General features: G+C 38.7%; 1 long non-coding RNA gene across 1 annotated transcript; it reads left to right on the forward strand.

Moving 5' to 3' along the window:
• The first annotated feature begins 2,030 nt into the window (after window positions 1–2,030).
• LOC130682837 (uncharacterized) lies at window positions 2,031–9,049 on the forward strand. The gene is made up of 2 exons (XR_008996205.1): window positions 2,031–2,156; window positions 8,421–9,049. It is a non-coding gene; the product is annotated as an uncharacterized LOC130682837 (long non-coding RNA).
• The last annotated feature ends 565 nt before the right edge of the window (window positions 9,050–9,614 follow it).

Raw genomic sequence — 9,614 nt, forward strand, 5'->3', positions numbered from 1 at the left:
AAGATTTCTCTCAAAACAGGGGGGGTGAGGTTCTAAACCTCACCTCTGTTGATCCCCAATTTCTCACCTGATGGCCCCCCTGCGACTGTGCCTGTCTTAGGTTGTTCCTTCCTTGAGGAATCTTACCCGTCTCTGGCTAACCAGTCATCTTCCGGGGCCATACAGGGAAATGTAAATTTGGTAAGTGAGAGAGAAGCAATATTCTTTGAAAAGTTTAGCTTTTTCATCATACATGTTTTTTATTTAACCATCAAAATCCTGTTTTTTAGTCTAATCAATTTTATTAATGTTTTGTGTAATGCAGAACCAAAACCTTTATAATTTTACATAAATTTACATGGTATTGCTTTTTGTTCTTTGCAAGTTTAAAAGCTTTGTGACTGGATCACTTGATCTTTGTTTTATTTTACTTTATTGCTTAAAATGCTGCCTCACCAGGGATCTAATAACTACTCAAAATTATTTTCTACTAATTACTCTATGATTTCATTTTACTTTATACTTAACTCCTTAATCCATTTGAAGCTTTTTTGAGGTATCTGTGGTCATATTCCATAAAAGCAGAGAATCATATGTGGGGTTTTTTCCTAAACAAAAATGGGCAGAACCAACCCTAAGAGACCTACATTTAGGAGGTCTAAGATTTTAAAAATTATATGTATGTATACATAATAAATATGAACATAATAATGAATATACTTAATATAAGTATTATTTATTAGAATAAATTAAATATAATCACATAAATATCATTAACATAATTATTATTTATTATAATATATTACCCAATTTAGAAAACTTGCAAGTTGAGGAACAGTAAATAAGTACTAAATAGAGAATATAGTAAGTTTTGGCTCATTTTCCCCTCAAAATTGGTGGTTTGTAATTTCTTAATTAATATATAACATAATCCTTCTATTCCCCATTGCTTTTGGTTATTGCTCTTCCAGATACAAATATTTCCTATATAAAAAGAAGTTATAATTCTGTCTATCTGGAATGTCAGTTTAGTTCCATTCATCTCTCTTATGCATGCCCCACCCCAAGTTCCTGAGATGCATAGACCTCAGATGCAAATGTCCAAAGGTCACCTCTGTGTTGCTGAGGTACGTTATGTTGCAATAACCAACCACTGGACTGTTAGCAATACTGTCTCCAAATATAGAAGGAGCAAGGATGAAATTGCAGAAAGCAGCTAAACTGAGAAAGACCTATGTTGAAACAGTGCTGACTTGTTTCTTTATCCCTTAACCTTTCCAGACCTTGCACAGTGCCCATTCACAGCTGTCCTCTCCTTAATCCATAGGCCCCGGCTCTTGGACAGAATTCAGCCTAGAGCAGGGTGTCAAGAGAGGCCTTTCACCTGAAGAACCCAGAGTCCTGGTCACCTTTCCTATAGTGGCACACAATGAGATTTCTAAAGGCACATGTCTCCCAGAGAGAGAACATATTTCCTAGTCTTTTTTGCAGTTTTGTGTGGCCCTACGACTAAGTTCCCACCAATGGAATATGAACACAAGTGATACTGGCAATTTCTGCATCCATTCCGGGAAAAGAAATCATTTGTCCTCTTTTTCTCCTTCCCATCTCATAAGCTAGACCATGCAAACAACAGTGAGCCAGCTTCAACCATGCAGATGAGGACGGTACCACAGGAGATAGTATAGCAGCATGGGTGAGGAAATCTGGGCTCTTGGATGATCTCAGGGAGCAGAGATGCTTACCTGACCCAGATGCCTCCTGGCATCCAGGCAACCATATTTTGCAGACTTTTTGTTAGAACAGCTTACTTAAGTACAAACTAATATACCCCAACTGTCTACCCTTACCTGCCCTTAGCCCTCCCCCCATGATTCTGGTATCTGGCCATTTTTTCTTTTATATAGTCTCTCTCTCTCCCACCACCCCACCACCTTCCATCTGCCCCCCTCACACACACACACACACACACACACACACACAGGAGAAATATCACCTAACACATACCACTGACTGGTATTACTCTCAATGACCCTAGTTATGCTCCCATCCATCATTCTGATGATGCCATTCTCAGTACTTCAAAGATGATTTATAATTTAATAGGGCTGATGACCCAAAGAACTATAAGACCCTCACCTACTTTTCTAGAGTGACTGCTTTCAATGATTTTCAAGGTAATTTCTATTTTCTCTCTCTCAACAAAGTTAAATATTTGTACTTTCCTACATAAATAATTAAATATTTCTGGATATCCTTTCTGTTTGACTGATCTATACATTGACCTCGCTAGAGCAATAGCATACCCAGTAATTTCTTTGCCCAACTACTAGTTTTCCTACAGAAATTTTCTTCCACATCATGGCGAATTTATTTTCCTCACATCAATGTCTGATTGTGTCAAACTTTTTAATAGCACTGACTTTACCTGTTACTTAAGTTCATCTGTGAGTGAGGCCTACGTTTTCAACATTTCATTCCCCGCTCCCTTCTAGTAGCATGTGTCATCTTTGCCACACTGTTCTCCATACTCAGAATGTCTGGCCACAATCCAAACCTCTGTCTGCATATCTTTCAGGTATAGCCCAGTGTTCCTGCCTTGTCCATGATACTTTCTCTGAGGCCCTCAACTGAAAATAACCTATCTCCCTTTTTCATAGTTTTATTTCAGACATCCATCATATTTTTTTCTCTCTCATGTTTGTGAAGTAACCTCCTAAGACAGGATGCATGAGAAGTAAGCTATATGAATCATGAATGCCTTTATTATACTCTTCAATTTGATAAAAAGTTTATAGGCATAGAGTGCCAACACTGAAATATTTTTTCTCATAAATTTGAATAAATTGCTCCATTAATTTCTGTATCCAGTATTGTTGATGAGAACCATATTAGTCTGATTAATGTTCTGTGGAAGTAGTGATTTGTTTGAGTCTGGAAAATTTTAGGAGCTTCTCTTAACTTTTGGAATTCTGATAAATAATGAGAATATGCCTAGGTATGTGAACCTTTTTTCAATTTATTTTGTTCGGCACAGTGGCAGTCTCATAGAAAGCTCATTAATAGCATACCTTCTTATACAGATTCTCAGGACACAGAAATTTTTTTAAGTCTATGTTGAAGCCGCACTACTATGGAGTCATTGTAGTATGTACTCAATGTCAGAGTCAAACAAATTTCAGAGTCAAACAGCTTCTTAATTCTGTAGCCAAAATCAGAAGGACCTACTCAGCAGAACTTCCCTGGGACAGCCTATTCCATTAGCATCCTAGAGCCCAAGTCTACCTTATTGGCGACTTTTATCATTACAAAGTTATAGATGATGTAAATCACTCCATGTCCTCCGGAGCAGAGGAAGAGATACGAAGAAGACATAAATAAGTAACATTAAGGATTTTTCTTAGCCTAGAAAGAAATATCAAAAATTGAGAAGAGTTCCCTCCTAATAGTCCTGAAGTAGATGTTAGGCATTTGAAGAAGAGTATCATAATATATTAACTCTGGGAAAGTCTTCCAGAGTTTTTTTTAATAAGTGTCTCACTTCCATTTTCTTTACACTATATTTATGGTATATAGACTAATTCATTCTGATATTTTCTCATATATCCCTTGTCTATTTTGTTGCTCCATATTCTTGCAAATTTCATTGATTTAAATTACAACCCTCTAACTGGATTTTTTTCCAACCATCATAGTCTAAATCTTATATTTGTCTTGTTCTAGTATTTTCTCTTTCAAAGCATGATGTTCTTTGTTAACACATTATGCTTTTTAAAACATTTGAGCACTAATTTTCACCCTAACTAATATAGCTCAGAACCTGCCCCATATATCTAAACCATTAAACTTATGATCATTCCACATGAGTTGGTTTTCTGCCAGTGTTTGCTGTCTTAGAGAGTGGCTGTCAGATTTGTTTCAATCTAGTTATCTCTTATTCATCTCTTGGAATGTCACTCTCTTAGGGACACCTTTCCTACTTCGGTGTCATGGCCTATTTCACCATCAGTGTACTTCTTAGAACATCAATTTCTTGTTTATCTGTATGATGATTTGATCAGTAGTCTCTCCTACTAGACTTATGGGAAGGAATTGCATCTATTCTTGTTCAGCATGTATAGTGCCCACAGCACACTATGCACTCACTAGATTCCTGTGGAATGAATGAAAGAATGCATGTATGAATGCATGGATATACCACCTCATCTCTGTAAAACCTAAGGGGCCAGGAGTATTAGTGTGTCAAGGAAAGTTGCATTTAATCAAGAGTACTTACGATTTCTTTAGAATTTAAGTTTAAACTGCCCTTTCCAGGAATCTGTATTTGAGGGTTAAATGACTTAGAAGTGGTTAGTTATAATTGCTTTTATCTGTAACAAGATTCAGTGTTGGAAATTAGCTGCCTTTAACCCCCAAGTGCCAACCTATATAATTATCTCCTACCTGTTTTCAGAGGCAGAACATATGCTACTAAAAGGAAGAAACAATAGTAACTAATGTCTATTCTGTTGAATGCTGAAAAGTGGTAGGGAGAAAAAAAAATGAAACAGCCCCAGGAGAGTTAGCAGGGCAAGTGTTATTGTGGTTAAGTTGGTTAGTTAATTAGTTTTTATACTGGGTGGTCAGGGAAGACCCATTACAAAGATGTCATTTGTACAGAAGGAAGTAAGAAAAAAGCAATGTCAACATCTGGTTTAAAAGTAGTTCAGGCAGATAAAAAGATAACAAGTGCACAGACCACAAAACAAGTGCACAGACCACACAGTAAAAGCAAGGTTGGCGTGGTTGAGGAATACCAATGAGACCCGTGTGGCTGAAGCCAAGTGATTAAAGGTAAAAATAGTAGATGAGTTTAGAGCAGTGGTCAGACTTCACGTCATGTGGGCCCTTTGGTAAGAATTTGGGATTTTACTCTGAATGAAATGGGAAACCACTGAACAGCATACCATTGGTGTGAAGGCCAGGCAGGCACTATTTGGCCGTGAAGATGTAACACCGCATTCTTAAGGAACAGACAGTCCAGTATTGGAGACAGGCATGTTGTCAAAACATTGTTGCATATGATGAATCTGTGTTAAGGCTATTTCCAGGGAGCAATTCAGAAGGCCACTGACCTGTCAGAGTAAATGATATCTAAACTGTGGAAGAAGCAGAGATGTGGAATCAACCTAATATTCCTTTTTTACTCTCACACCTCTAATTGTGAGAGGGCCCCAATAATCAGTCTAAGACCCTTTAGATTAGTGGTCAATCTCAGGACACCCAAAGCTTATGTTAGAGACCTAAGAAGACTGGAATAGATTGCTGCTACAGTGCTGGAACCTAGTTCTCCATGTCTTCTCCAAGTTACATCATTCCTATTTCCTGACTTTCTGCCATCTTGGAGAAATCCATTTTATTGGGCTACAGTTTCTCTGATTAGCATTTCCCTTCCCTCCTTATACTTGTCTTCCCCTTCATCCAGGAGAAGTCTTTCACTGGGGCTGTCTATTAGTCAGTATTCAATCAGGGAAACAGAAACGGCTGAGTTATTTTGGGCAGAGAGGAATTTAATACAGGGGTTCATTTATAAAATATTAGAAGGGCTGAGAAATACAAGAAGAAAGTGAATGATACCCAGATGTCTGTAACTGCAGGGAGCCTCTGCTTTCACTACAGATGGCAGGAGCTGGCCCGCCAAATAACACTCATGACACTGCTGCAGCTCAGAAGACCCCGAGTCCGTACACGTGTCAATGCCAATACCAGTAGTAGAAATAGCATCAATCTTCCTCAGGCCTTCTAATGCCATGCAACAGCTTATACCACATGGCAATACAGTTGTCAGATAAAGAGACCAACTCATCCCCACATGACAAATACTTCTCAGGTTCTGGCATCCCTGGAAACCTGCAGTCTCAGGCAAACTGTGACTATTGATACCTCACTGGCAAGAGAATCTAGGAAATGTAGTTTTCAGGCTTCCATCCCAGGAAGAACAAAGGGGAGTAAAGCAAAGTTGCTCTGAGGCTGACTGCCAGCAGGCAGTTGTCTGACATAGTCCCTGTAAAGAAAATAGAGATGACTCAGAACCAATATGTTATCCTACTTAGATGCAAGCAAAACCCATTATTTCAAACTCCTGTTGCTGTGCTACTAGTGGACATGATGGTAGAAAAGATTCACACTGAGGTACTGTGATGATGTAAGTCTGATCATGAATAGGTCAGATTCTAAGTGTACGATTTTTGTAAGGTCATGTGAGATTGTTTTAAGTCTCACAGCACATTGCTTACACAGAGTAACTACCCAATACAGGGAATTGTTGCTACTACTGCCAACAGCAAATACGGTAACTGAGACCAGTTATATTTACTAATCTAATGAGCAAAAACATGCTGTAAAAAATAATGAAATGAAGGCCAAGTGGAAAAATAAAAAGAAAAACAAACTCCCTGATATCTCCAATGTCAAAGGGTAGAGAATATATTTTGTGGCTATGTCTATTCATCCTCCCAAAATGTAGTTCTAGATTTTTCTAGCCTCTCTTAGGACAAAGTAAACCCATCTTCCTGGGGGTACTGGTGTCTACGGCTTGGCTTATTTAAAAAGCCAAGAAATGCCTCACTCTTAATCCTCTATGCAAAAAAGGCAGGGACACTCTAATGTCAAAACACTCATAAAGAAAAGGTATCAATTTAAATATTAAGGAATTTTATACCAGTTCTTGGTACCAACAGGAATTCACTGCATGTCCACTGGGAGATTATCTCTTGCTTGGCTATGATTTTGCTTGAATGGCTTTTAAAATGTCACATAAAATATATTTAGTTTCCCTACTTTCATTTTATGTCATCAAGTAAACATAAGAAATTAGACTGATTGGTATTAAAGCACTTTTCAGACAAGATGGTAGAATACAGCAATGGCTGCCCCTCACAGGAGAGCAGACAGTTCCAGGCCTCTTTTATCTTCCATACAAAGCTGTGCAGAGAAGGCCTCTCAGACAGCAATGCCACTGACTCTCAGGATGGACCGCAGGGCTCATCCCTTAACCAGAGCCTTTATCATGTATTTTTGGTTTACAGTCCCTTATTCTGGCTGCCAGACTGGGCACTCACAGCTTTCTAACCTGAACAGAGACCGACCGCATGTTTATCCATCCTGGAGTTGTGACATCTGATGCCTAGCTGTAACCACACCAGGTGAATGGACTCTGGAGGCATTGCTCTAGTGACCTCTCTGAGGGAACAATCCCCAGGGAGGGACACAAGTCCCTCCCATATCCCAGGGGAGGGAGGCTCCAGAGAAAGGCAGCCAAGGCTGCAAGGGAGCTCAGTAAGGAAATTGTCCTGGGTGTACACATACGATTTGAGATTATAGAAAGAACTAAAGGGTTGCTAATGAACCATTCACTTCTCAGAAAAGACAATAACAGGTTGTACACTTTCTCTTTAAGACATGTTACAATGGCTCTCCATACCCTTACGTGGAATATATATCTACAGGTTTCTCTTCAACTCTTTCATATGAATGTTCTGTTTAACTAGCCTTGTTCACTCATTCCAATTATTCATCCATTCATTGATTCCCTCATTGGTCGTAAAAGTGTGGACTGTGTCAGGCACTATGCTGGGAACTAGATATGTAAGAAAGAATTGAATATATTTCTTAAGAGGTTCTCTGTTCTCCCTCCAATGGTGGCAGACAATAGACAGCATGTAATTAGGATGCATTTTGACAAGCCTGTATAGAAGAACATTGATATATAAAAAGTCTTTATGAGGAAAACTTCCATTTTCCTGACACCCAGTCCAAGTGTAAACTTATGCTGGCTCCTTAACCATCAGAGAATAATAGATCTGCCTTTAGAGAAAGTGGTAGAATAGAGGGTGGGAGAAGGCACAAATGAGGGAAGGTTGTCAAGCAAGAGAAACAGTTACTTTCCAAAGGCCAGACATTTTGTTTCTAGCCATAAAGCCAAAGGCTCAGATCTTGGTAACACTGCTGGTGCTGGTTTAACTTGTGGTCAACTGAATCACGACCACATCAACCTCCAAAAGTTCTAGAGAAGTTTTTACAAACTATGGCAAAACCATTTTGCCTCCCTCTTGCACTCTCTCAACTGATTTTTTTTAACTCAAATGCTGAACTTTATGATTTTTTCCAGTTGAATTTCATCCTATTGGATTCAATCTCAAAATCTGGTGAAATCATTATGAAATTTGCTTCTGTCATCTATTATTCCAACTACTCCACCCAGCTTTAGGTCATGTGAAAATTTCACAAACATCCTCTCTTTCTGTATGCCTCTATCCAATCCATCTACCACATGGCAACCAGTGATCTTTCTAAAATCAGTATCTGATCTTATTCTCCACCCACACACAATTTAAACATGGCTTGCCTAGCATGGAACTCAGGGACTCTCACAAGTTGCCCCTTGTTTGTTTCCTCTTCAGCTCCTACCAGACATCCTCCCTGACCTCCAAATGTATTGAACTATTCATAAGTCCTGACGACTCCATGAACACCCGCTGCCAAGCCGCCTAGCTCTGCAGTTCGTTTGAGGATGCACTTCTCTCTTCAGTCTCCCTGGATAATCACTCTTCATCCTTCAAGCTCAGCCACACTGTAGCTCCTCTGGGAAGCCTTCTCTGGACAAACCCACACCCACAACCCACAACCCTGGGTTGGTTTTCCAATCTCTGTGCTTCTGTAATAATTTACATATATGTCCTAATACTCCACTTCTCAGATCAGTTAAAACTCAGAGCTGGTCAAAGTCTAATGTTCATAAACAGTGCTTAGGAATCTTGTAAAATTCAGACTCTGATTAACTTGGCCTGGGATGGTGAGACCTAAATATGCATTTCCTGTAAGTTCCCAGGTCATGATGATAATACTGGTCATGGACCACACTTTGAATAAGAAGAGTATTATTCTTGAATATTTTGTTTTCAACTGTGAACTCCTTAACATTAGACCCTATCACTTCCTCAGCTCTGAATTTCTAGAACCCAACACACTTAATGTACAAAGAAACATTTTAGATGAATTGATCCTGGGTCATATCTAGCATTCGTTTTTTTTTAAATGTTGAACAGGGCTACCAGAAACTACTTCCTGTGTTGGCATCAATACAATTCCTACTTCATTCAAAGTAAACCATGGCTTTTTTATTTTTGATTCAGAAAGTTTAAAAACAAATTGTTGAAAGAAGAGCTCTAGATAGAATCTTCTGCTTTTAGCTGGGGTACAGTAAAGGAGCTAAAAATAAGTTGACTACAAATAACTGTATTTTATGATACTTGCGTTAGCCTTTATGCAAACCACTCTCACATACTTATTTTCTTTAATGTTAATTCACAATGCCCTATGAAACAAGGAGTATATATTCAATGGGCACACACATGCTCCAAAACCTAACTTACTGGATTTAATTCCTGACTCTGCCACTGCCCTGCTGTGTGATCTCAGGAAAGTTACATAACATCTCTGGGCTTCTATTTCCATCTCTAAAATGAGGATAATAACAGTTGCTGCCTCATAGGGGTGCTTTGAGAATAAAAGTGGTAATGTACATAAGATGCTTAGACCAGTATCTACATGTGTTAAGCACGATATAACTATGAGTTATTAATTATGCACTCAAA

This window comes from Manis pentadactyla, chromosome 3, assembly GCF_030020395.1.
Source record: "Manis pentadactyla isolate mManPen7 chromosome 3, mManPen7.hap1, whole genome shotgun sequence".
Taxonomy (NCBI): domain Eukaryota; kingdom Metazoa; phylum Chordata; class Mammalia; order Pholidota; family Manidae; genus Manis; species Manis pentadactyla.